At 49.4% G+C, this 25,973-nt stretch overlaps 1 protein-coding gene across 3 annotated transcripts in view; it reads left to right on the forward strand.

The window, feature by feature from the left end:
• The first annotated feature begins 249 nt into the window (after nt 1-249).
• LOC123745890 (A disintegrin and metalloproteinase with thrombospondin motifs adt-2-like) overlaps nt 250-25,973 on the forward strand; it is a 135,455-nt gene continuing 109,731 nt past the window's right edge. Inside the window, exon 1 of one of the 3 annotated variants that reach the window (XM_069317500.1) lies at nt 250-2,036. The gene's annotated coding sequence lies outside the window, so the exon portion shown is untranslated. Of the gene's footprint in view, nt 2,037-7,524; nt 7,661-25,973 lie in introns of those variants that run through there. The other 2 variants (XM_069317498.1, XM_069317499.1) reach the window with 2 other exon arrangements.

A 25,973-nucleotide genomic window follows, 5' to 3' on the forward strand; every position in this document is an offset into this window, starting at 1 on the left:
CCGGGTTCGAATTTCCGAGCGGGACAGAAATGGTTATCTTGAGGTTATCTTGAGATGATTTCGGGGCACGAAATCATCTCAAGTTTCCCCGCGGCACGGTCCTCGACCAGGCCTCCACCCCCAGGAAGCAGTCCGTGACAGCTGACTAACACCCAGGTACCTATTTTACTGCTAGGTAACAGGGCATCAGTGTGAAAGAAACTCTGCCCATTGTTTCTCGCCGGCGCCCGGGATCGAACCCAGGACCACAGGATCACAAGTCAAGAGTGCTGTCCGCTCGGCCGACCGGCTCCCGTTCCTGGTTGGGAACGTTTCCTAAAACCTATTGCTTCTGCTCACCTAGCAGTAAATACCGGTAGGTACCCGGGAGCTGTTTAATCCGTACTGTAGTTTCATTGCTCTATCTTCTTTCTAGAACACTATCGTCACCTCTCTCAATCTGGCTGTCACAAGTGTCGCAGTACGACTGATATCTTGGTGAACTTTGCAGTTTACATTCGTACTGCCTCTGCTGGGAATACCTCCGTTGTTGCCATTCACTTGACCAGGAGAAGGCCTATGATACCACTTGCAGAAGCAATTTTTATCCCGGCTACATTCTTTTGGCCTTCGTGCCAAGCTCCCGCTCTTTCTTCAAAGCTTCCTCTCTCTCGTCGTTCGCTTACAGTGAGATTTGGTGCCACTTTCTGACACCTTTCAGCGACAATTAGAGGCAGCGGCGGCTCAAAAAAAATAAATAAATAACAGGAGCCGCTCACTGCAGTCCCCCCAGGTACTCTCTGCCAGATGTGTGACGCTATCAACCTCACACTAGAATAATAAGCAACTAACAAATAAATCATAACAACAAATCTTTATATGTTATTGTTAATATATTTTTAACAGATTTTTAAAAAATTTCATTAAAACGAGACAAATATAAAGGTTTCATGCTGTACGACAGTGTAGGACTTATCGAGGCTACATCTGGCAACGCTGAGCTGCACTGTCGCAGCTCAGTCACTGGGTTACTCCCTAGTTTAGTGCTATTAGTGGTGCTTAAGTTGCTTTGAGTACTTCATAAGTTTATTTACCCTTTGACTAACAACTACAATGGATGGTAAAGTGAAATCAGTGAAGTATTTACAAAGTATTAACTGTTCGCAGCCGACATCAAATAAAAAAAAAAGGAAAAAGGAAGACCAGATTTAAAGTACCAGATTTATAAATTCTACGGAGCAGTACCAGCAAGAACAAACAATATACACGCCAGTGTAACATCAGTGTATCAAAAATGTGAATGGTTTGTGATTGTGACGAGAAAAACGCTTTATTTTGCTTTCCATGCAGCAAAATGTTTGGTGGGGACCCATCATGGACGAAAAGTGGTGTGACTGACTTGAGCATTTACCACAGAACATGGTGAAACAAAAGAGCTGAAGGGAAGAAAATGTAACACAGATACATCAGTTTCTGCAAAGGATGTTTGTGATGTAATTTTGTTGCAGTGCAAAACAGCTAATCATTTGAATGCTAGCAAGTTACTTTTAGTGAATAATTTTCCTATATATACCAAAGATTTTCCCGGTAATGCACTTGTATAGGCAGTTGCAGCCTATCCTATACTTAAAAAAGATAAATTGAAAGCCTAACTTTACTGTACGCAAGAGAAGATTTGCGTAAATCAAAAGACTCAATGACGTGTTGGAGGTTATGAATGTCAATCATTTACAATCAACATTTTCAGAAACTGTGAAGTTGCCGAAAATATTAATAACAACGCCAATGACAATAGCAGCAGCAGAAAGGGGCTTTTCAATTTTAAAGAGAATCAAAAAATGTTTGCGCAGTGTCATGGTCTCCTCTAGCAATGATATCGATTGAAAATACAATAACAGTAATGCAGGATTTTAATGACAAGTAATAGACCATTTTGTTACATTGAAGAACCGACGCACTGATGTTCTTCTCAAGTAATATTAAGGTCACCACCACAGCCATCCGCACCTCCACCAACCTGACAATGACGACCGCTTTGGACCTTCAAACCGTATGAGGTGAATTTATGTCTTTCCTTTAATTATTTCTTTCTTTAATTATTTTTCCTTTAATTATTATTATACTGTTGAGTGAAGCTTGCAGTACGCTGTCCCTTCATTCTATTTTCCCACGAGCCACTACTGGTTAGAAGCACAGAACTTGTACTACAAAATCAATACCTTACCTTGAGGTGCTTCCGGGGCTTAGTGTCCCCGCGGCCCGGTCGTCGACCAGGCCTCCTGGTTGCTGGACTGCTCAACCAGACTGTTAGACGCGGCTGCTCGCAGCCTGACGTATGAGTCACAGCCTGGTTGATCAGGTACCGCCAGCACTGTGCTCATACTTATACAATGCATATTAGTGGCTTTGCCAGAATGTAAGAACACCAATGTTATGTTCTCTCAAAACCCAGTGTACCTTTTAGAATATAAATAAATAAATATATACTGTATATGTTTGTAAATTTGGGCAAATGTTCCTTTAAACATATATGGTTAAATATGACCGCATTGCTGACGTTGTCGATCATATAGTATACGGTTTCCATGCTTCTATTTTCTTTCGGGATTAATAAGAGAAATCAAGTTGCCGAAATTCATGGTAAAGAAACTTTAGTAATGAATGATGGCTTATTTTGTACACCGTTTCGTTCCACTCTGGAACATCTTCATGTAAAGAATGAATAGACAAGTTTTAAAATCATCATCAATAGAAATGTGAAAGAGGTGAAGTTATGTGGAGGGTAAGGTGAAGTAATCAAACATAGGTAAAGAAACGGGATAATAGTGGAGATTGATGCTAATCAAACACTGGGTCAGATTGTGGGCGGGGAGAACTGGGTAGAGATGTCGTTATCAGGTGCTTTATGGAGAGGTCTGGGTCTGAGCGTAGGCAAGGTGCTGTATGGTGACGTCTGGGTCTGAGCGTAGGCAAGGTGCTGTATGGTGACGTCTGGGTCTGAGCGTAGGCAAGGTGCTGTATGGTGACGTCTGGGTCTGAGCGTAGGCAAGGTGCTGTATGGTGAGGTCTGGGTCTGAGCGTAGGCAAGGTGCTGTATGGTGAGGTCTGGGTCTGAGCGTAGGCAAGGTGCTGTATGGTGAGGTCTGGGTCTGAGCGTAGGCAAGGTGCTGTATGGTGACGTCTGGGTCTGAGCGTAGGCAAGGTGCTGTATGGTGACGTCTGGGTCTGAGCGTAGGCAAGGTGCTGTATGGTGACGTCTGGGTCTGAGCGTAGGCAAGGTGCTGTATGGTGACGTCTGGGTCTGAGCGTAGGCAAGGTGCTGTATGGTGACGTCTGGGTCTGAGCGTAGGCAAGGTGCTGTATGGTGAGGTCTGGGTCTGAGCGTAGGCAAGGTGCTGTATGGTGAGGTCTGGGTCTGAGCGTAGGCAAGGTGCTGTATGGTGAGGTCTGAGTCTGAGCGTAGGCAAGGTGCTGTATGGTGAGGTCTGGGTCTGAGCGTAGGCAAGGTGCTGTATGGTGAGGTCTGGGTCTGAGCGTAGGCAAGGTGCTGTATGGTGAGGTCTGGGTCTGAGCGTAGGCAAGGTGCTGTATGGTGAGGTCTGGGTCTGAGTGTAGGCAAGGTGCTGTATGGTGAGGTCTGGGTCTGAGTGTAGGCAAGGTGCTGTATGGTGAGGTCTGGGTCTGAGTGTAGGCAAGGTGCTGTATGGTGAGGTCTGGGTCTGAGTGTAGGCAATGTGGTGTATGGTGAGGTCTGGGTCTGAGCGTAGGCAAGGTGCTTTATGGAGAGGTCTGGGTCTGAGCGTAGGCAAGGTGCTGTATGGTGAGGTCTGGGTCTGAGCGTAGGCAAGGTGCTGTATGGTGACGTCTGGGTCTGAGCGTAGGCAAGGTGGTGTATGGTGAGGTCTGGGTCTGAGCGTAGGCAAGGTGCTTTATGGAGAGGTCTGGGTCTGAGCGTAGGCAAGGTGCTGTATGGTGAGGTCTGGGTCTGAGCGTAGGCAAGGTGCTGTATGGTGAGGTCTGGGTCTGAGCGTAGGCAAGGTGCTGTATGGTGAGGTCTGGGTCTGAGCGTAGGCAAGGTGCTGTATGGTGAGGTCTGGGTCTGAGCGTAGGCAAGGTGGTGTATGGTGAGGTCTGGGTCTGAGCGTAGGCAAGGTGCTGTATGGTGAGGTCTGGGTCTGAGCGTAGGCAAGGTGCTGTATGGTGAGGTCTGGGTCTGAGTGTAGGCAAGGTGCTGTATGGTGAGGTCTGGGTCTGAGCGTAGGCAAGGTGCTGTATGGTGAGGTCTGGGTCTGAGCGTAGGCAAGGTGCTGTATGGTGAGGTCTGGGTCTGAGCGTAGGCAAGGTGCTGTATGGTGAGGTCTGGGTCTGAGTGTAGGCAAGGTGCTGTATGGTGAGGTCTGGGTCTGAGCGTAGGCAAGGTGCTGTATGGTGAGGTCTGGGTCTGAGCGTAGGCAAGGTGCTGTATGGTGAGGTCTGGGTCTGAGCGTAGGCAAGGTGCTGTATGGTGAGGTCTGGGTCTGAGTGTAGGCAAGGTGCTGTATGGTGAGGTCTGGGTCTGAGCGTAGGCAAGGTGCTGTATGGTGAGGTCTGGGTCTGAGCGTAGGCAAGGTGCTGTATGGTGAGGTCTGGGTCTGAGCGTAGGCAAGGTGCTGTATGGTGAGGTCTGGGTCTGAGTGTAGGCAAGGTGCTGTATGGTGAGGTCTGGGTCTGAGCGTAGGCAAGGTGCTGTATGGTGAGGTCTGGGTCTGAGCGTAGGCAAGGTGCTGTATGGTGAGGTCTGGGTCTGAGCGTAGGCAAGGTGCTGTATGGTGAGGTCTGGGTCTGAGTGTAGGCAAGGTGCTGTATGGTGAGGTCTGGGTCTGAGCGTAGGCAAGGTGCTGTATGGTGAGGTCTGGGTCTGAGCGTAGGCAAGGCATTGAAGTCGTTACTCTGTATATTTAGGCTGGGGTCATTTTTCTTTTATGTATATCTTTCCTGTACACAAGGAAGCTCAGTGAGGTGTTATTTCTTATTACTAAGATAGTCTAGGAAGGGTAATTTTTCATCTGACTTCCATTCAGCTTTAAAGTAGAATGTTCAGACTAGAGTGTTTGGGCTCTCAAGGAACCGAGAGAAAAGTCCCTACTGTATTTCCACCATGTAAATAACTCACGACATGATTTGGTGCTAATATATGGGTGACATATTTACACGTCGGAAGGATAGTTGGGGCCTTTCTGTTAATTCTTTGAGAGGCATAATGTGCTCTCCTGATCTTGCCTTACCTTGGCCAAACATCCCTTATGGCCAAGGGTAAGGCCCTTTAAGGCCCTCGTGCCTTAAAGGGCCACGAGGGCCTGGGGAAAGCTCGCAGAGCAAAGTTGTGTACCATACCCTGCCACAAGATAAGGAAATATTCAGAACTATGGCTATTTTAAAGTCTGCCTTCTCGTTTCTCCTTTGAACAGTTTCTTAATGTTGATTTTATTATGTTTGCTACTGCTTGGACTAGAAGGCCTGTTGAATGTGACATAAGAAGCACCCTCCTCTAGTCGAAGGAGAGGACCTGAAGTTCAGCTGTTCACAGTGGCTTCATGAAACATGTATTTACAGTGCAGGCTGCAGAATTTAAAAGGCAACATGCGTTGATGTCGGATGAGTGATAAATGCATGTTCAATCTGGTATGGATGGATCAATTGGCTCATTAGTTCTGGATAAGGAAAAAATGTGCATTGGACGCTCAGCACTCTCAATGGTCCGGGGAGTTCAAGAGAGCCTTGTGGGAGAACATAACATTGGTTGTGGGAGAACATAACATTGGGTTGTGGGAGAACATAACATTGGTTGTGGGAGAACATAACATTGGTTGTGGGAGAACATAACATTGGGTTGTGGGAGAACATAACATTGGTTGTGGGAGAACATAACATTGGGTTGTGGGAAAATATAACATTGGATTGTGGGAGAACATAACATTGGGTTGTGGGAGAACATAACATTGGGTTGTGGGAGAACATAACATTGGGTTGTGGGAGAACATAACATTGGGTTGTGGGAAAATATAACATTGGGTTGTGGGAGAACATAACATTGGTTGTGGGAGAACATAACATTGGGTTGTGGGAAAATATAACATTAGGTTGTGGGAGAACATAACATTGGTTGTGGGAGAACATAACATTGGGTTGTGGGAGAACATAACATTGGGTTGTGGGAAAATATAACATTGGGTTGTGGGAGAACATAACATTGGTTGTGGGAGAACATAACATTGGGTTGTGGGAAAATATAACATTGGGTTGTGGGAGAACATAACATTGGTTGTGGGAGAACATAACATTGGGTTGTGGGAGAACATAACATTGGTTGTGGGAGAACATAACATTGGGTTGTGGGAAAATATAACATTGGGTTGTGGGAGAACATAACATTGGTTGTGGGAGAACATAACATTGGGTTGTGGGAAAATATAACATTGGGTTGTGGGAGAACATAACATTGGTTGTGGGAAAATATAACATTGGGTTGTGGGAGAACATAACATTGGGTTGTGGGAGAACATAACATTGGGTTGTGGGAGAACATAACATTGGTTGTGGGAGAACATAACATTGGGTTGTGGGAAAATATAACATTGGGTTGTGGGAGAACATAACATTGGGTTGTGGGAGAACATAACATTGGGTTGTGGGAGAACATAACATTGGGTTGTGGGAGAACATAACATTGGTTGTGGGAGAACATAACATTGGTTGTGGGAGAACATAACATTGGGTTGTGGGAGAACATAACATTGGTGTTTGAGAATTACATTCTTGCAAAGCCATTAACAAGCATAGCGTTTCGGGCAGGTCCTTAATCTAACTGATAAAAGTAAAAGTAATCATAGGTATATTATAGCAGAATTTGAGTTGAGCATAATAACTAGAATATAAATTGATATAATTGATTATACTGGTGAAGCTGCATGCCTTAAGTACCAATTAAGTACTCACCCGATTACGTCATAATTGGGCGCAAAATACAGTGAGAGTTTGGAACACAAAATAAGAAACTATGTAGATGAAATTAGGCACTTTTTGGTTTTACTTTTAAATAAAGCATTGGTTGAAATTTTTTTCAAAATTGTCTTTCTAATTCTTCTTTATGTCATCTCTTTCTCCTCTTTGTCTTTCCCTCACTTGCACGCTCTGTCATCGGGGTGTTACTTTCTCCTCCCTTCACTTTCCATGGTCCCTCTCCACGCCACCGTGGCCAGAATGTTCCCCTTGTTTCCTCTGTGTTTACTCTCCCGCTGCGTTGGATTTCCCCAGAACGGCGTTGCTCACGAGATTAAAGACTCTAAATTGCGTCTCTTGCTTTTTGTAGAGAAAGGAAAGTTTTAAACGCTGGCCGTGCAGGGCCGACAAGAAGTGCCGTAGCCCGCCCAGGTGATCACAGTGCATGACTCCTTGGCTTGGAGATGAGACCTAGATGGGTGGTGGTGGTGGGGGGAAGAGGTGATGGGGACGAGGGGGAGTGATGGGGGACGTTAGTGGGGTGTATTAGTGTGAGTGTAGCGGGGTGCGAGAGCTCAGTGTGTGCTGGGTAGTGTGCGAGAGAGGCAGGGTGTAGGAGCAGCACCCTCCCGTCACACACCTCACGGGACCTCTCTGCTTGGCACAGGCTGCGTTGATAAATGTGAACTGACGTTGGCCGACGGTAAGCATCGGTGACGTCTTTCCTTTCTTCCTCTACACCAGAGAATTGATAAACCGAGATCAAAGAAAAGATCTGGATAAATATTGCTTTTGAAATATTTTCACATTAGGCTTGGCTGCATGGTTCAACCCATCCTCCTGAAATGCTAGTACTTTTTGTACTATTTTTTTTAAAAGCTCGGAAAAATAAGCTAAAACCAAACTAAATATTCCTAGACCTAGTATAGCACATATTTGTACTATATTAAGTTAAATATTGCGAATATTAGGCCTAGGAGAGATTAGGCCTTATATTTATGTTTTCAATTAATAATACTAAAATTATTATCCAGATTCAATAATACTAAAATCGACTTTCTGTAGACGAAATATTTGTATTTTCGACCACATAGTTACTGTAATTATTTCCATTGTATGAGGATCGTATGGGTAGGGCGGGTAAAGTTTGTCTTAGGCTGTGTTAAATGTCGGGTTTCGTTAGTTAAAATGGGAGTAGGGCTGAGGTCGGCTATATTACACCTGCCTAAGCTAGATTGGATGATGATAGTCCAATTACAGATTGTAGTTGTTTAAGATTTAGCTACTGGCAACAAAATGTTCCAAGTAGCACGGGCAATGGTGAGCCCGTAGTGGACTTACCTGGCACAGGAGCGGGGCTGTAACTTCCAATTAGGGGGGTATGTTGTTGTTGTTGTTATAGATTCAGCTACTCGGAAACAAGTTCCAAGTAGCACGAGCTATGGTGAGCCCGTAACTTACCTGGCACAGGAGCAGGGCAAGAAGCACGGGCTATGGTTAGTTAGCCTCGTGGACGGGAGATGTCTCCGGTGTAGGGGGGTAGGTGAGGCCATTATATGTAGGGTTTGATGAAACCTAGGCAAGTTTTGATGGTGGGTTGTGGTACACGGCATTGTGATCACGGCCTAGCCTCGACGGCCAGGGGAAGGTGACCAGTACGACTTGTCGTGCAGGGGAAGGGGGGTGACCAGTACGACTTGTCGTGCAGGGGGGAGGGGGGGGGGGTGACCAGTACGACTTGTCGTGCAGGGGGGGAAGGGGGAGGTGACCAGTACGACTTGTCGTGCAGGGGGGAGGGGGGGGGGGTGACCAGTACGACTTGTCGTGCAGGGGGGAGGGTGGTGACCAGTACGACTTGTCGTGCAGGGGGGGAAGGGGGAGGTGACCAGTACGACTTGTCGTGCAGGGGAAGGGGGGGGGGTGACCAGTACGACTTGTCGTGCAAGGGGGAGGGGGGATGACCAGTACGACTTGTCGTGCAGGGGAGAGGGGGGGGTGACCAGTACGACTTATCGTGCAGGGGGAGGGGGGGTGACTACTACGACTTGTCGTGCAGGGGGGAGGGGGGGGGTGACCAGTACGACTTGTCGTGCAGGGGGGAGGGGGTGACCAGTACGACTTGTCGTGCAGGGGGGAGGGGGTGACCAGTACGACTTGTCGTGCAGGGGGGAGGGGGGTGACCAGTACGACTTATCGTGCAGGGGGAGGGGGGATGACCAGTACGACTTGTCGTGCAGGGGAGAGGGGGGGTGACCAGTACGACTTATCGTGCAGGGGGGGGGGGAGGGGGGGTGACCAGTACGACTTGTCGTGCAGGGGGTGACCAGTACGACTTGTCGTGCAGGGGGTGACCAGTACGACTTGTCGTGCAGGGGGTGACCAGTACGACTTGTCGTGCAGGGGGTGACCAGTACGACTTGTCGTGCAGGGGGTGACCAGTACGACTTGTCGTGCAGGGGGGAGGGGGTGACCAGTACGACTTGTCGTGCAGGGGGGAGGGGGTGACCAGTACGACTTATCGTGCAGGGGGAGGGGGGGATGACCAGTACGACTTATCGTGTAGGGGGGAGGGGGGTGACCAGTACGACTTGTCGTGCAGGGGGGAGGGGGGGGGTGACCAGTACGACTTGTCGTGCAGGGGGGAGGGGGGGTGACCAGTACGACTTGTCGTGCAGGGGGGAGGGGGGTGACCAGTACGACTTGTCGTGCAGGGGGAGGGGGGGGTGACCAGTACGACTTGTCGTGCAGGGGGAAGGGGGGTGACCAGTACGACTTGTCGTGCAGGGGAAGGGGGGGTTGACCAGTACGACTTGTCGTGCAGGGGGAGGGGGGTGACCAGTACGACTTGTGCAGGGGAAGGGGGGTGACCAGTACGACTTGTCGTGCAGGGGGGAGGGGGGGGTGACCAGTACGACTTGTCGTGCAGGGGGGAAGGGGGAGGTGACCAGTACGACTTGTCGTGCAGGGGGGAGGGGGGGGGTGACCAGTACGACTTGTCGTGCAGGGGGGAGGGTGGTGACCAGTACGACTTGTCGTGCAGGGGGGGAAGGGGGAGGTGACCAGTACGACTTGTCGTGCAGGGGAAGGGGGGGGGGTGACCAGTACGACTTGTCGTGCAAGGGGGAGGGGGGATGACCAGTACGACTTGTCGTGCAGGGGAGAGGGGGGGGGGTGACCAGTACGACTTATCGTGCAGGGGGAGGGGGGGTGACTACTACGACTTGTCGTGCAGGGGGGAGGGGGGGGGGTGACCAGTACGACTTGTCGTGCAGGGGGGAGGGGGTGACCAGTACGACTTGTCGTGCAGGGGGGAGGGGGTGACCAGTACGACTTGTCGTGCAGGGGGGAGGGGGGTGACCAGTACGACTTATCGTGCAGGGGGAGGGGGGGATGACCAGTACGACTTGTCGTGCAGGGGAGAGGGGGGTGACCAGTACGACTTATCGTGCAGGGGGGGGAGGGGGGGTGACTAGTACGACTTGTCGTGCAGGGGGGAGGGGGGGGGGTGACCAGTACGACTTGTCGTGCAGGGGGTGACCAGTACGACTTGTCGTGCAGGGGGTGACCAGTACGACTTGTCGTGCAGGGGGGAGGGGGTGACCAGTACGACTTGTCGTGCAGGGGGGAGGGGGTGACCAGTACGACTTGTCGTGCAGGGGGGAGGGGGTGACCAGTACGACTTATCGTGCAGGGGGAGGGGGGGATGACCAGTACGACTTATCGTGTAGGGGGGAGGGGGGTGACCAGTACGACTTGTCGTGCAGGGGGGAGGGGGGGGTGACCAGTACGACTTGTCGTGCAGGGGGGAGGGGGGGGTGACCAGTACGACTTGTCGTGCAGGGGGGAGGGGGGTGACCAGTACGACTTGTCGTGCAGGGGGAGGGGGGGTGACCAGTACGACTTGTCGTGCAGGGGGAAGGGGGGTGACCAGTACGACTTGTCGTGCAGGGGAAGGGGGGGTTGACCAGTACGACTTGTCGTGCAGGGGGAGGGGGGTGACCAGTACGACTTGTGCAGGGGAAGGGGGGTGACCAGTACGACTTGTCGTGCAGGGGGAGGGGGGTGACCAGTACGACTTGTCGTGCAAGGGGGAAGGGGGTGACCAGTACGACTTGTCGTGCAGGGGGAGGGGGGGTGACCAGTACGACTTGTCGTGCAGGGGGAGGGGGGGTGACCAGTACGACTTGTCGTGCAGGGGGAGGGGGGGACCAGTACGACGTCCCCTGGGGAGTCAGCGCTGCTTAAATTTGGGTTTAAGGAAATTTTCAAGGTATTAGTCATGTCCTCATGGTATAACCACGTCGCCATTGTATAACCGCGTCCCCATGGTATTACTGTGTTCCATGTTATTATCATGTCCCATTGGTATAACCATGTCCGCACCGTATAACCATATCTCCACGGTATAACCATGTTCATAGGGCACTCATGTCCCCATTGTATAAACCTTTCCTCTTGGATCCTCATGGGCGCCTGACAGCTGAGTGGACAGCGCTTCGGATTCGTAGTCCTGAGGTTCCGGGTTCGATCCCTGGTGGAGGCGGAGACAAATGGGCAAAACTGTTTCTTTCACCCTGATATACCTGTTCACCTAGTAGTAAATAGGTATATGGGCGTTAGACAGCTGCTACGGGCTGCTTCCTGGGTGGGGGGGAGGTAACAAAAAGGAGGCCTGGTCAAGGACCGGGCCGCGGGAACCCCAAGCCCCGAAATCGTCTCAAGATAACCTCAAGAAGATGGTATAACTATGTCCCATAATATAACCATGTCTACACGGTATAACCATGTCCCCATGGTATAACCATACCTACAAGGTATAAACTCATGGTATGTCCTCATGGTATAACCATATATCAGCAGAATAATCATGTTCCCTGTTACGAACCCTATCTCTAGTATGCAATATTTTGGGTACAGAGAGTTTTATGTAACAATTTAACAAGATAGAGAATTATATTTACCTGAGGGCCACTATTACTAGTGGTCTAGACGAGGACAGGAAGACGGCGGCTTGTCAAAGGTCCCCCCAAAATATCAAAACAAGGGTGTAAATATTTGTTCATACGAGGCTGCTGGCAGACCGTAGTTCGCCGAGATCCCTCCGCCCAAAGAAGTAGTGCCTACAGTCATGCGTTTATGTATTCCCAGAAAAATTTGTATAAATGTTTTGTAAATGGAACCTGGACTTTTTTTATATGGCACATTAGTAATGTAAAATGGAGAATATTTAGAGATTAATCAGGGATGATTGCACATTGGGCAAATATGCCCAGCACCGCAGGCCATAAGTTCCAAATATGCAAAAAAAAATATGCAATAAATGAAAACTAGTTTGATTTCACTCAAACTTTTTTGACGAGTTGTATATGAAAAGGGTTTCATTTGGTCAAAGTCTCAGTATCGTAGCGTAAATAGGAAGGGAGAACAAAAATATTGAATTATGTGGTAACATTTTTCCAAAATGGTCAAAAATTAACATCAAACACAAGTGTCAACTGAAATCATGTCTATGACTCTCAGCTATCACAATAGCATATATTAAAAAATAATAATAATTAGTTTTATAAACAAAATTAAGTTAAACAAATTATTTTTGTTTTGTTTTTTCAATTTTATATTTCTTATTTGTTTATCTGACGATTTGCATGAAACTTATACAGCTGACTGCACGTAAGCCAATTTTGTAAGGTAAGGCAATTCTGTAAGGGTGCCAATTCTGGAGGAAATTGGTTGATGTCAACCTCAACAGATGGCAGCACCTTTGATTTTAATTTTTAATGATTTATTTTTCAAGTAACATAAACGGAGTCCCTACTCTTTCATTTTTACTAAATGTACATGAAACTTACAACTTATATGTAAAGTTTATGTCTCTAACATCTGATGTCAGCGTTTTATCATAAGTTCATTTATTGATTTTATAATTGCAATAAACATGATATATTTGCATAATTTTTTTGGGGGAACTTTGACTATTTGTATTAGTAAAACTAAAAATATTTTGGAAAATCCGCGGCATCAGATCCTTTATTATATGCTAATGTGTCAGAAAAGTGTCATAGAATGATGATATTTGAAACTTGTGGTTGTAGGAACTTAGTGAAAATGTGTAAAATTCGTTTAAAAAAAATTAAATCTCCCTTTCTATTTAGGCTGCAGCACTGAAACTTGGAACAATTGCAGCCCTTTTCATATGCAACTAGTTAAAAAAGATTTGTTGACATTGTTCAATGTTTAATAAACTAACTCGTGGCTCCTTAAAGGGACGGAAGGAACAGGGAGTCTTTATGTAGGCGATGAGTCACAATAACGTGGCTGAAGTATGTTGACCAGACCACACACTAGAAGGTGAAGGGACGACGACGTTTCGGTCCGTCCTGGACCATTCTCGAAACGTCGTCGTCCCTTCACCTTCTAGGGAGTCTTTAGTGCGTAGACGGTATAATGATGGAAGGAAGACGTGTTGGCCAGTCCCTCATGGGGTTTAGAGCTTATCTGGCACTCCGCCACAGCTCCAGAAAATGCACAATTTACATATAATTAACGTGCTAGAGATCATAGGGTATTTTAGAGAAACTATAGTTGGAATATAGAGAGTCGAGTTTTTTTTTTATTATATTTCTATGGGTCTCTGACAATAATCTTGTCTGAGTGGATAGTCCTTAAAACTTAAGATTACCAGACTAAGGTGTCCAGGTTGAATATACAGTTTTATTTGGTGTGACGCTAAGAGATTCGTTTCGTTAACTCTTGTTAACATTGTCATAGGTACAGTTTGAATGATTACAAGGTTGTTGTTGTTGTTTTAGATTCAGCTACTTGGAACTTTTGTTCCAAGTAGCAAGGGCTATGGTGAGCCCGTAGTGGACTTACCTGGCACAGGAGCGGGGCTGTATGATTACAAGAGTGATTGATTGAAGATTAATCCACCTAAGAGGTGCCACGGGCATAAATAGCTCGTAAGTGGTAGATTTTTATATTTTTTTTAGTAAATGTATACAGTGTGCTGAGGTCGCATTTAATCGTCAGGCTGCTAACGCTGGCTAACGCGGGGGAGGATACTGCTTGACAGTCTTTATGAGGGTGTCCAGCTGCTGAACACCTTTCTTGACCAGAAGAGTGGCTGTGTTGATGGCTTCAGGGTGGTTACTGCATGATTCAGTGACTCTTAAAGCTCTTCTAAGGTCGTTGGTTGCTTCACATTCCAGGAGATAGTGAAGTAGTGGCTTTTCTGTGACAGTGTGGCAGAAGATGCATTCTCTCTGTCTGTGTTCACCAATCTCCCAGATGCATCTGTAACCTAGACGTAGTCTATATAACCTAACTGCTATTTCCCTGTGGATTCCTTTTGGGATATTTAAACTTTCTAATTTGGTTGCCTGAAGATACCATGTTGCAGAGGGCGAACCTTCTGCTACTCTCTGGTGCAGGTAGGCTTTGTTGAGGTGTGAGAGGTTTTTTGGTGATGATGTTTTTTATGTTCTCTAGGCTGGGATGAATTGTTTTATGTATCACTGGATGACGAGTTGCCAATTTAGCAATTTCATCAACTTGTTCATTTAATGGAATTCCAACATGGGATGGGATCCAGTTTAGGGTGATGTTGAGTCACCAAATTCACAAATTCGAGGGTAAAATCCTGGGTAGGATATTCGTTTCAAAACACTCCATGTACAAATTGCTCAAAACAGGGGGAGAGAGTTACCCATCGCCATACCTTGAGGTTACCTTGAGGTGCTTCCGGGGCTTAGCGTCCCCGCGGCCCGGTCGTCGACCAGGCCTCCTGGTTGCTGGACTGATCAACCAGGCTGTTGGACGCGGCTGCTCGCAGCCTGACGTATGAGTCGCAGCCTGGTTGATCAGGTATCCTTTGGCCATGCCAAATGTTTGTTTATAAAATGAATCATTAAAACTGAAATAGTTATCTTTAATGCACAGTTTTATGAGCTCAACAATGGTGTTAGTAGGAAAAGTTAAGTTATATTTAGGGAGATGATTACGTAAGAACGTCAACAGATCATCAACAGGAACCTTAGTGAACAGAGCCGTCACACCAAACTCTCAAGTTTAAAATCAAAATTTAATCTCAAACCAGACAACTTGTTAACCAAGTCCAAGTTGTTTGTTATGTGTGAGATGGAAATGGAACCTATTACCCGGGACAAGATTTGGACAAGCCATTTGGAAAGTCTATATGCCACATATCCAACAGAACTAATAATAGGTCTTGCAGGATTATTGCGTTTGTGTGTTTTAATAAGACCATATAAATATGCTAGGGAAGGGGAACGACTTGAAAACTTAGGAATCAACTCCTTGCTCAAGAACAATAAGTTGTTTCCTAAGTTTTTAAGTCGTTCCCCTTCCCATCATATTCTTGTTAGAGGGAGGTTATTATGTCTCCCCCAACAACGTTTCTCCAACAACCACCAACTACATTCCTTCTCCCAGTACTACCCCCTCCCCCATTAACTACCTCCCCCCCCAACCCTCCTCCCATAAGTTCCTCCATGTACTGGTGGCCAAGGCCACGCCCCCAAGGCCACCAGTATTTGTCCCTGCATTAAACTCCACCTGGGACCCTCCACCTGGGACCCTCCACCTGGGGGCCCTCCACCTGGGGACCCTCCACCTGGGACCCTCCACCTGGGGACCCTCCACCTGGGGGCCCTCTACCTGGGGGCCTTCCACCTGGGGACCCTCCACCTGGGGGCCCTCCTCCTGGGGCCCTCCACGTGGGGGCCCTCCACCAGGGGACCCTCCACCAGGGGACCCTCCACCTGGGGGCCCTCCACCTGGGGACCCTCCACCTGGGGACCCTCCACCTGGGGACCCTCCACCTGGGGGCCCTCCATCTGGGGACCCTACACCTGGGGGCCCTCCACCTGGGGGCCCTCCATCTGGGGACCCTCCACCTGGGGACCCTCCACCTGGGGGCCCTCCTCCTGGGGCCCTCCACGTGGGTACCCTCCACCAGGGGACCCTCCACCAGGGGGCCCTCCACCTGGGGGCCCTCCATCTGGGGACCCTCCACCTGGGGGCCCTCCACCTGGGGACCCTCCACCTGGGGGCCCTCCACCTGGGGACCCTCCACCTGGGGGCCCTCCATCTGGGGACCCTACACCAGGGGCCCTCCACCTGGGGACCCTCCACCTGGGGGCCCTCCACCTGGGGGCCCTCCACCTGGGGACCCTCCACCTGGGGGCCCTCCACCTGGGGGCCCTACACCAGGGGCCCTCCACCTGGAGACCCTCCACCTGGGGGCCCTCCACCTGGGACCCTCCACCTGGGGGCCCTCCACCTGGGGACCCTCCACCTGGGGGGCCCTACACCAGGGGCCCTCCACCTGGGACCCTCCACCTGGAGGCCCTCCACCTGGGGCCCTCCACGTGGGGGCCCTCCATTAGGGGACCCTCCACCAGGGGACCCTCCACCAGGGGGCCCTCCACCTGGGGACCCTCCACCTGAGGACCCTCCACCTGGGACCCTCCACCTGGGGGCCCTCCACCTGGGGCTCTCCACCTGGGGGCCCTCCACCTGGGGACCCTCCACCTGGGGGCCCTCCACCTGGGGGCCCTCCACCTGGGACCCTCCACCAGGGAACCCTCCACCTGGGGACCCTCCACCTGGGGACCCTCCACCTGGGGACCCTCCACCTGGGGCCCTCCACCTGGGGTCCCTCCACCTGGGGCCCTCCACCTGGGGGCCCTCCACCTGGGGCCCTCCACCTGGGGGCCCTCCACCTGGGGGCCCTACACCAGGGGCCCTCCACCTGGGGGCCCTCCACCTGGGGGCCCTACACCAGGGGCCCTCCACCTGGGGGCCCTCCACCTGGGGCCCTCCACCTGGGGCCCTCCACCTGGGGGGGCCCTCCACCTGGGGGCCCTCCACCTGGGGCCCTCCACCTGCCGTAAGTGACGCGCCAGGGAACACCATAGTGTATACAGGAGCCCACAAGAGGTACTGGACAGTGTAATTGCCTACCAAGTCTCTCTTTTAGAAGGACTTCTACCAATGGTGTTAAGTTATTTAACCGCGTATTTGGTTTGTAAGAGGCGCCAGCTTTCTCTCTCACTGAAGGGTTAATGTTAATGTGTGTGTATTCACCTAGTTGTATTCACCTAATTGTGCTTGCGGGGGTTGAGCTCCTGCTCTTTGGTCCCGCCTCTCAACCGTCAATCAACTGGTGTACAGATTCCTGAGCCTACTGGGCTCTATTATATCTACACTTGAAACTGTGTATGGAGTCAGCCTCCACCACATCACTGCCTAATGCATTCCATCTGTTAACTACTCTGACACTGAAAAAGTTCTTTCTAACGTCTCTGTGGCTCATGTGGGTACTCAGTTTCCACCTGTGACCCCTTGTTCGCGTACCACCAGTGTTAAACAGTTTATCTTTATCTACCCTGTTAATTCCTCTGAGAATTTTGTAGGTAGTGATCATGTCTTCCCTTACTCTCCTGTCTTCTAGTGTCGTGAGGTGCATTTCTCACAGCCTTTCTTCGTAACTCATGCCTCTTAGTTCTGGGACTATTCTAGTGGCATATCTCTGAACTTTTTCAAGCTTCGTCTTGTGCTTGACAAGGTACGGGCTCCATGCTGGGGCCGCATACTCCAGGATTGGTCTTACATATGTGGTGTACAAGGTTCTGAATGATTCCTTACTCAGATTCCCGAAAACAGTTCTGATGTTAGCCAGCCTCGCATACGCCGCAGATGTCATTCTTTTGATGTGGGCTTCAGGAGACAGGTTTGGTGTGACATCAACTCCTAGATCCTTCTCTCTGTCAGTTTCATGAAGGACTTCATCTCCCATTCTTTATCCTGTGTCTGGCCTCCTGTTTCCACTGCCTAGTTTCATTACCTTACATTTACTCGGGTTGAACTTTAGTATCCATTTGTTGGACTATTCATGCAGTCTGTCTAGGTCATCTTGTATTCTCATAATGTCTTCCTCCGTCTTAATCCTCCTCATAATTTTTGCATCATCAGCAAACAATGAGAGGAATGATTGTATAGCATCTGGAAGATTATTTACATATATAAGAAACAGTATGGGTTCAAGGACTGACCCCTGCGGGACTCCACTGGTGACGTCTCGCCAATCTGAGACCTCGCCCCTCACAGTGACTCGCTGTCTTCTGTTGCTTAGGTACTCCCTAATCCAATCCTTCCCTTTCACTCCTGCCTGCATCTCCAGCTTTCGCTCTAGACTCTGGTGTGTGGCACTGTGTCAAAGGCTTTCTGGCAATCCAAAAATATGCAGTCTGCCCACCCTTCTCTTTCTTGTCTGATTCTTGTTGGTGTGTGTGTGTGTGTGTGTGTGTGTGTGTGTGTGTGTGTGTGTGTGTGTGTGTGTGTGTGTGTGTGTGTGTGTGTGTGTGTGTGTGTGTGTGTTGCACTGGGTGGTTATATATTAATTTGAGTACAAGTGTGGGGATAACCTTGACTACCTCACGTAACAACCCACCTGCTTGGTGTCCTCACACTCAAGACGTCCCTTTTTATGTCCTGCCTCATTGTGAGCTTCCTGTTTACATTTGTGTTCTCTCGTTTTCTTTCTACGACAGCCTGGAGCCAGATTCACGAAGCAGTTACGCAAGTACTTACGAACGTGTACATCTTTCCTCAATCTTTGACGGCTTTGGTTACATTTATTAAACAGTTTACAAGCATGAAAACTTCCCAATCAACTGTTGTTATTGTTATAAACAGCCTCCTGGTGCTTCGGAGCTCATTAACTGTTTAATAATTGGAAACAAAGTCGCCAAAGATTGAGAAAAGATGTACAGGTTCATAAGTGCTTGCGTAAGTGCTTTCGTGAATCTGGCCCCTGATCTAGTTAAACAGAAGATAAAGTTAAAGAAGATTCAGAGGTATGCCACCAAACAAGTCCCAGAACTGAGAGGTATGAGCTACGAGGAAAAGCTATGGGAGCTTAACCTCATGTCCCTGGAAGACAGAGGCGTAAGGGGAGACATGATGACCACCTAAAAAATTCTCAGAGGAATTGACAGGGTGGATAAAGACAAACTATTTAGCACGGATGGGACACGAACAAGGGGACTCGGGAAAAAAAAAGGTAGTTAGTAAACAGTTGATTGACAGTTGAGGGGCGGGCCGAAAGAGCAAAGCTCAACCCCCGCAAACCCAACTAGGTGAACACACAGGCAGAAACTTAGTACCCAAATGAGCCACAGAGACATTAGAAAGAATTTTGTAAGTGCCAGAGTAGTTAACAAATGGAATGCATTAGGCAGTGATGTGGTGGAGGCTGACTCCATACAGTTTCAAGTATAGATTTGATAGAGCCCAGTAGGCTCAAGAATTTAGTCACCAATTTTTTTTATTATTATTATTTTCTACCACAGACGTGGCCACCAATTGATTGACAGTTGAGAGGAGGAAAGCCTCCCGGCCTCTAAACCTTTTAACAATCTATCATGGTCAAACGGTTACCGTACTGGTTATGTTAGTGTGTGTGATGCAACTGGCTTTCTAAGGTTCGAATCCTTCTCGGAGAATCCTTCTGCACTTTGCATCTCCAGGCACATCTGTCCGCACTTGCTGCCTCCCAAGTGTTGATGTCGATGTTCAGCTGCTTGAGGTCGCGTTTGCTGGCGTCTTTGAAATGCAGCTGGAGTCCTCTGGTGGGTCTCTTTCTTGATGCCAGTTTTCCATATAAGAGGTCATTCGGTATGCGGCCATCTTCTATGTGTGTGTGACATATCCCAGCCATCGCATGCGTCTTTGCTTCAGGAGAGTGAACATTGAAGGGATTTCTGTTCTCTCGAGCACTGTTGGTGACGTTATCTCGCCACGTGATGTCAAGGATGCGTCTCAGGTTCCGCATGTGAAAGGTATTGAGCCGTTACTCCTGGCGAGAGCGCAGAGTCCAGGATTCCGAGCCGTAGAAAAGTATACTCACCACACATGCCATGTAGACTTGTGTCTTGGTGTGTACTCTCTGTTTGACATTTGGCCAAATGCGCTTTGTGAGCCTGGCCAGTGTTGTTGCTGTCTTCTCGATACACCTGTTGAGCTCAGTGTCTAAGGAAAGGGTGTCTAAGATTGTGGAGCCCAGGTACACAAACTATTGGACCGCCTCCAGCTCGTAGTCTGTGTTGCTTATACAGGGTAACTCATTGACATCTTGTCCCATCACCTGTGTCTTCTTCAGGCTAATTGTCAGGCCGAATGCGGAACAGGCTGCGGCAAAGCGGTTGAGTAGCTGCTGCAAGCCTTCTGCTGTGTGTGTGGTGATTGCTGCGTCGTCGGCGAAGAGGAACTCCCTGAAGATTCTCACCTGCACTTTCGTCTTTGCTCGGAGTCTGGATAGATTGAAGAGCTTTCCATCAGATCTTGTACGGAGATAGATGCACTCTGTGGTTGTTCCAAAGGCATGCTTGACGAGGATCGCGAAGATGATGCCGAACAGGGTTGGAGCAAGAACACACCCCTGTTTAACACCACTGTTGATGTTGAATGGTTGAGCCGTCATACACGACTGTCCCCTTCATGTCTTTGTTGAACGATTGTATCATGCTGAGTAGGGTGGGTGGGCGGGCAGCCAATTTTGGCCAAGATCTTGAGTCCGTCCCTGTTCACCAGGTCGAAGGCCTTTGTAAGGTCAATGAAGGCGATGTACAAGGATTTTCTCTGCTCCCTGCACTTTTCTTGAAGCTGTCTCGGGGAGAAAACCATGTCAGTGGTCGACCTCTCTGCTCGGAAACCACACTGTGACTCAGGGTACACTCTTTCAGCAAGAATCTGAAGCCTGACCAAGACGACCCTGACGAAGAGTTTGCCGACGACGCTGAGGAGGGATATGCCGCGATAGTTGTTGGCATCCCTTCTGTCACCATTATTTTTGTAGAGTGATGATGTTCGCGTCTCTCATGTCTTGTGGCACCGAGCCCTCCCTCCAGCACTGGCACAGAAGTTTATGAAACTCAGTTTTAAGTGTTCCACGAGCGCACTTGAGAACTTCACGTGGAATCCCGATGTCTCTTGGGGCCTTCCCTGAGGAAAGTGAATCCAGTGCTTTCTCAACTTCTTCCACAGTCGGTTCAAGGTCAAGTTCTTGATTGCATCCAGGACCCTTACGCTGACCAAGTTCTCTCTGGAGTAGAGTTTGGAGTAATGTTCTACCCAGCGATTCATCTGTTGCTCACGTTCTTCAATGATCTCTCCAGTGGCTGACTTCAGAGGAGCCGTCCTGTTTTGTGTAGGACCTGATGCCTGTTTACATGTATATATATATATATGTCTATATATATATATATATATTTTATTTATGCCTTGGGTGGCGGGTCATGATGGCGTAGACTGCGAGTAAAGCCGACGTTATTTTTAAGAGGACGGGTTGTTGGGGGTGAGGGTAGGGGGAGGAGGTGGGGGTTAGATGCTGTGTACTTGAATCACATGTTGAAAAGTGGGCCAGTCTCCTTTGTGTAATACGCGCTCTCCCTCCCTTGCTAACTGTCTCGCTGCCTCCCCCCTCTACTTCCTCCCTCTCCCTCTCCCCCATTGTTCCATCCACCACAATAGTACCGCTCAATCACCACCCGTCCCGTTCTGGCGGTGAAAGTTACACTATATACGAATCTTGTTTTGTTAAAAAAATTTAAATAAATGGAAGGGTAATTGCTAATTTAAAAGAAGGTGGGCGCTGTTGTAGGGGAAGGTGTGTACTCACTTGGTTGTGCTTGCGGGGGTTGAGCTTCGGCTCTTTGGTCCCGCCTCTCAACTGTAAATCAACTGGTGTACAGATTCCTGTACAGGGTAGGCATGGGTAGTGTTCCACAGCCCTTCAGTGGGTAGTGTTCCACGCCCTTCAGTGGGTAGTGTTCCAGGCCCTTCAGTGGGTAGTGTTCCATGCCCTTCAGTGGGTAGTGTTCCACGGCCTTCAGTGGGTAGTGTTCCACGGCCTTCAGTGGGTAGTGTTCCACGCCCTTCAGTGGGTAGTGTTCCACGCCCTTCAGTGGGTAGTGTTCCACGCCCTTCAGTGGGTAGTGTTCCACGCCCTTCAGTGGGTAGTGTTCCACGCCCTTCAGTGGGTAGTGTTCCACGCCCTTCAGTGGGTAGTGTTCCAGGCCCTTCAGTGGGTAGTGTTCCACGCCCTTCAGTGGGTAATGTTCCACGGCCTTCAGTGGGTAGTGTTCCACGCCCTTCAGTGGGTAATGTTCCACGGCCTTCAGTGGGTAGTGTTCCACGCCCTTCAGTGGGTAGTGTTCCACGCCCTTCAGTGGGTAATGTTCCACGGCCTTCAGTGGGTAGTGTTCCATGCCCTTCAGTGGGTAGTGTTCCACGCCCTTCAGTGGGTAGTGTTCCACGCCCTTCAGTGGGTAGTGTTCCACGCCCTTCAGTGGGTAGTGTTCCACGCCCTTCAGTGGGTAGTGTTCCACGCCCTTCAGTGGGTAATGTTCCACGCCCTTCAGTGGGTAGTGTTCCACGCCCTTCAGTGGGTAGTGTTCCACGCCCTTCAGTGGGTAATGTTCCACGGCCTTCAGTGGGTAGTGTTCCACGCCCTTCAGTGGGTAATGTTCCACGCCCTTCAGTGGGTAGTGTTCCACGCCCTTCAGTGGGTAGTGTTCCACGCCCTTCAGTGGGTAATGTTCCACGGCCTTCAGTGGGTAATGTTCCACGGCCTTCAGTGGGTAGTGCTCCACGCCCTTCAGTGGGTAGTGTTCCACGCCCCTGAGTGCGGGAGTCTTCTAACGCTGCCTAATGTGTTAGGGGGGGGGGGGTCGTCACCCCCTCCACAGTGTGGGTGTCAGGCCCGGCCGTACTATTTGAGTGTGCCCGGTACATCAAAACACTTAGGCCTTAGGAGAGTGGGTTCTCATCTCGTCCAATAGGCTCGTTAACTTGCTCGAGCGCTTTCGTATTCACCAGGGTGTGTGTCTGGGGTGTCCCAGTACCGTCACCACAGGTGTGGGGTGTCCCAGTACCGTCACCACAGGTGTGGGGTGACCCAGTACCGTCACCACAGGTGTGGGGTGACCCAGTACCGTCACCACAGGTGTGGGGTGACCCAGTACCGTCACCACAGGTGTGGGGTGTCCCAGTACCGTCACCACAGGTGTGGGGTGTCCCAGTACCGTCACCACAGGTGTGGGGTGACCCAGTACCGTCACCACAGGTGTGGGGTGACCCAGTACCGTCACCACAGGTGTGGGGTGTCCCAGTACCGTCACCACAGGTGTGGGGTGACCCAGTACCGTCACCACAGGTGTGGGGTCACCAGGTTAGAGCCCCCGGTGCTCCCCCTGCTACTGACCAGGGGGGCGGGCGCCCCCTACCTGGAGACGGAGCGTTTAGTGACTGTTCCTGGCGGCAAGAACGCGTGTAACGTGACTAAGCAGACTATGCTTGTGCTCCTGTCTGCTTCCTGGCGGCCACCTGGAGCACCAGGCATTCACCACTTACCTGCACAAGTGCGCTCATGATGCGCTAACTGTGGAACCGCGCAGAATGGCCGAAAGTGGACGTAATTTGAAAATGAAAAAAAATGAAAGTAAATTTTGGATTTTTTTTTTCAACAACAGTAAGTTAAGGGTCCTGTGATAAGTTAGGTGGGCAGGAAATTCTCATAAAGTTTCAAAACGTTATGAAAACTGTTAAATGAAAGTTTCCTCTTCTAACCTTACTGAGTAAGCCGGACGACTCAAACAGAAAACGGGACAGTATATCACTTTTGTGAGCCGATTTAATTTCAAATTACGTCCAAATTTGGCCATAGCGCCGCGCTTACCAGCCAAAAGTGACGTTATTTTTAAGAGGACGGGTTGCATGATGCGCTAACTGTCGAACCGCGCGGAGTCCCGCAAGTACAGTTGGCTTCGTTCTCGACGCACAATCGAAACCCCCCGGGCTCGAATCCCGGGCGGGACAGAAATGGTTGGGCACATTTTCTTTCACCTAACGCCTCTGTTCACCTAGCAATGAGTAGGTACTCAAGAGTTAGTCAGCTTGTTGTTGGGTTGCATCCTGGGCGGGGTCAGTAATTCGCCCTTGCGGGGGGGGGGGGGACCTCGATAAAAGCCAAACGAGTATGAATACACTCTGGCTTCCTGTCCCCCAACACAATGAATTACTAACATAACGACCCAGATCATCTTGCCTCCTGCACCGCGCCAATCAGGTGACCGTAAACAAATTTAAATTTCAGTGTTTGGTTCCTTCTTTATGGTGACCTTGTGCCCGGCGGGGTCACCACCAGGAGGTCAATAGTGGCGTGTGGTGAGGGTCCTGACCTCTGGGGCCACGGTAGACTGCCTCGACCAGGTCCATGTGACAGGCCGCTGTTGTTCCTAATTTACTTCAGCCCGAAACGCTGCGCGTACTAGTGGCTTTACAAGATTGTAAATACTATGCTATGTATTCTCACAAACCCATTGTACCTTCTTGTATATAAATAAATAAATAAATAAATAAATAAATAAATAAAATGTGAACGACCTGCCCGAGGGAGCCAGCTCAGACATGTCAGTGTTTGCTGATGACGCGAAGCTGATGAGGACTGCGGGAAGGTACAGGAGGACCTTGACAACCGCCAAGAGTGGTCAGGCAAATGATTACTTGAATTCAATCCCAACAAGTGTAAGGTAATGGAGATGGGAAAGGCCGCTACAAGGATTCAGAGAGAAGGATTTGGGGGTGGATATAATTCCGACACTTAACACTAGACACACCAACGGGATAACATCGGCAGCATATGGGACACTGGCAAATGTAAGAACATCATTTAGAAACCTAAATAAAGACTCCTTCAGGGCAATCTACACAACATCTGTTAGACCAGTGTTGGAATATGCAGCACCGGCATGGAATTCGGACCTTGTGTAGTATAAAACTAAAATTGTCAAAAGTACGAAGGATTGCAGCAAGATTGGTGCCGGAGCTAAGAGAGCAAAGCTACTAACACAGGTAAGAGAACTAAATCTCACAACCCTAGAAGGATCAGAGGGGATATGATCACAACTTACAAGATACTGAAAGGAATAGATAATGTGGACAAGCATAGCCTCTTCAGATTGGGAGATAATAGGACAAGAGAACACGGTGGAGGCACACATGAGCCGAAGGGACGTAAGGAAGTTCTCGTCCCCTGAACGGGTCGTTAACACGAGGAATGTTCTAAAGGAGGAAGTTGTGGAAGCCACCTCCATCCACAACTTTAAGGCAACCTTCGACAAAAACAAATGAAAGCCAGAATAGTACAATTGAAACGCAACAGGTACAAGGCCAGTAAGCGGGGCATAAAGGACTGGACCTCACTTCACCGTAGACATAACCCAACCACTTGGGGTGGACGGTAGAGCGACGGTCTCGCTTCATGCAGGTCGGTGTTCAATCCCCGACCGTCCAAGTGCTTGGGCACCATTCCTCCCCCCCCTTCCCCCCGTCCCATCCCATCCCATCCCAAATCCTTATCCTGACCCCTTCCAAGTGCTATATAGTCGTAATGGCTTGGTGCTTTCCCCTGATAGTTCAATAGTTGCTCCGAAGACATGGATAGTTAAGTACACACACCACTAACCACAGGACACTAACCTTCATTCAGTGCCACCTGCTCCACCCTCCTCTCCACCCACCTGTCCGCCCACCCACCCACCTGTCCGCCCACCCACCACAAATCTCATCTTTCATCTGTCCCAAACACTTTGTATGTACACACACACACACACACACACACACACACACACACACACACACACACACACACACACACACATATACACACACACACACACACACACACACACACACACACACACACACACACACACACACACACACACACACACACACACACACACACACACCACACACACACTTGCACGTGTTTCAACAAGACCACAGAACACTTGTCTCGACAACTGCTGAAACTGCAGGTCGTAGGTCTACAGGTCGTAGGTCTACAGGTCGTAGGTCTACAGGTCGTAGGTCTACAGGTCGTAGGTCTACAGGTCGTAGGTCTGCAGGTCGTAGGTTTACAGGTCGTGGGA

The sequence above is a fragment of the Procambarus clarkii genome, chromosome 88, assembly GCF_040958095.1.
Source record: "Procambarus clarkii isolate CNS0578487 chromosome 88, FALCON_Pclarkii_2.0, whole genome shotgun sequence".
In the NCBI taxonomy this organism is placed as follows: Eukaryota; Metazoa; Arthropoda; class Malacostraca; order Decapoda; family Cambaridae; genus Procambarus; species Procambarus clarkii.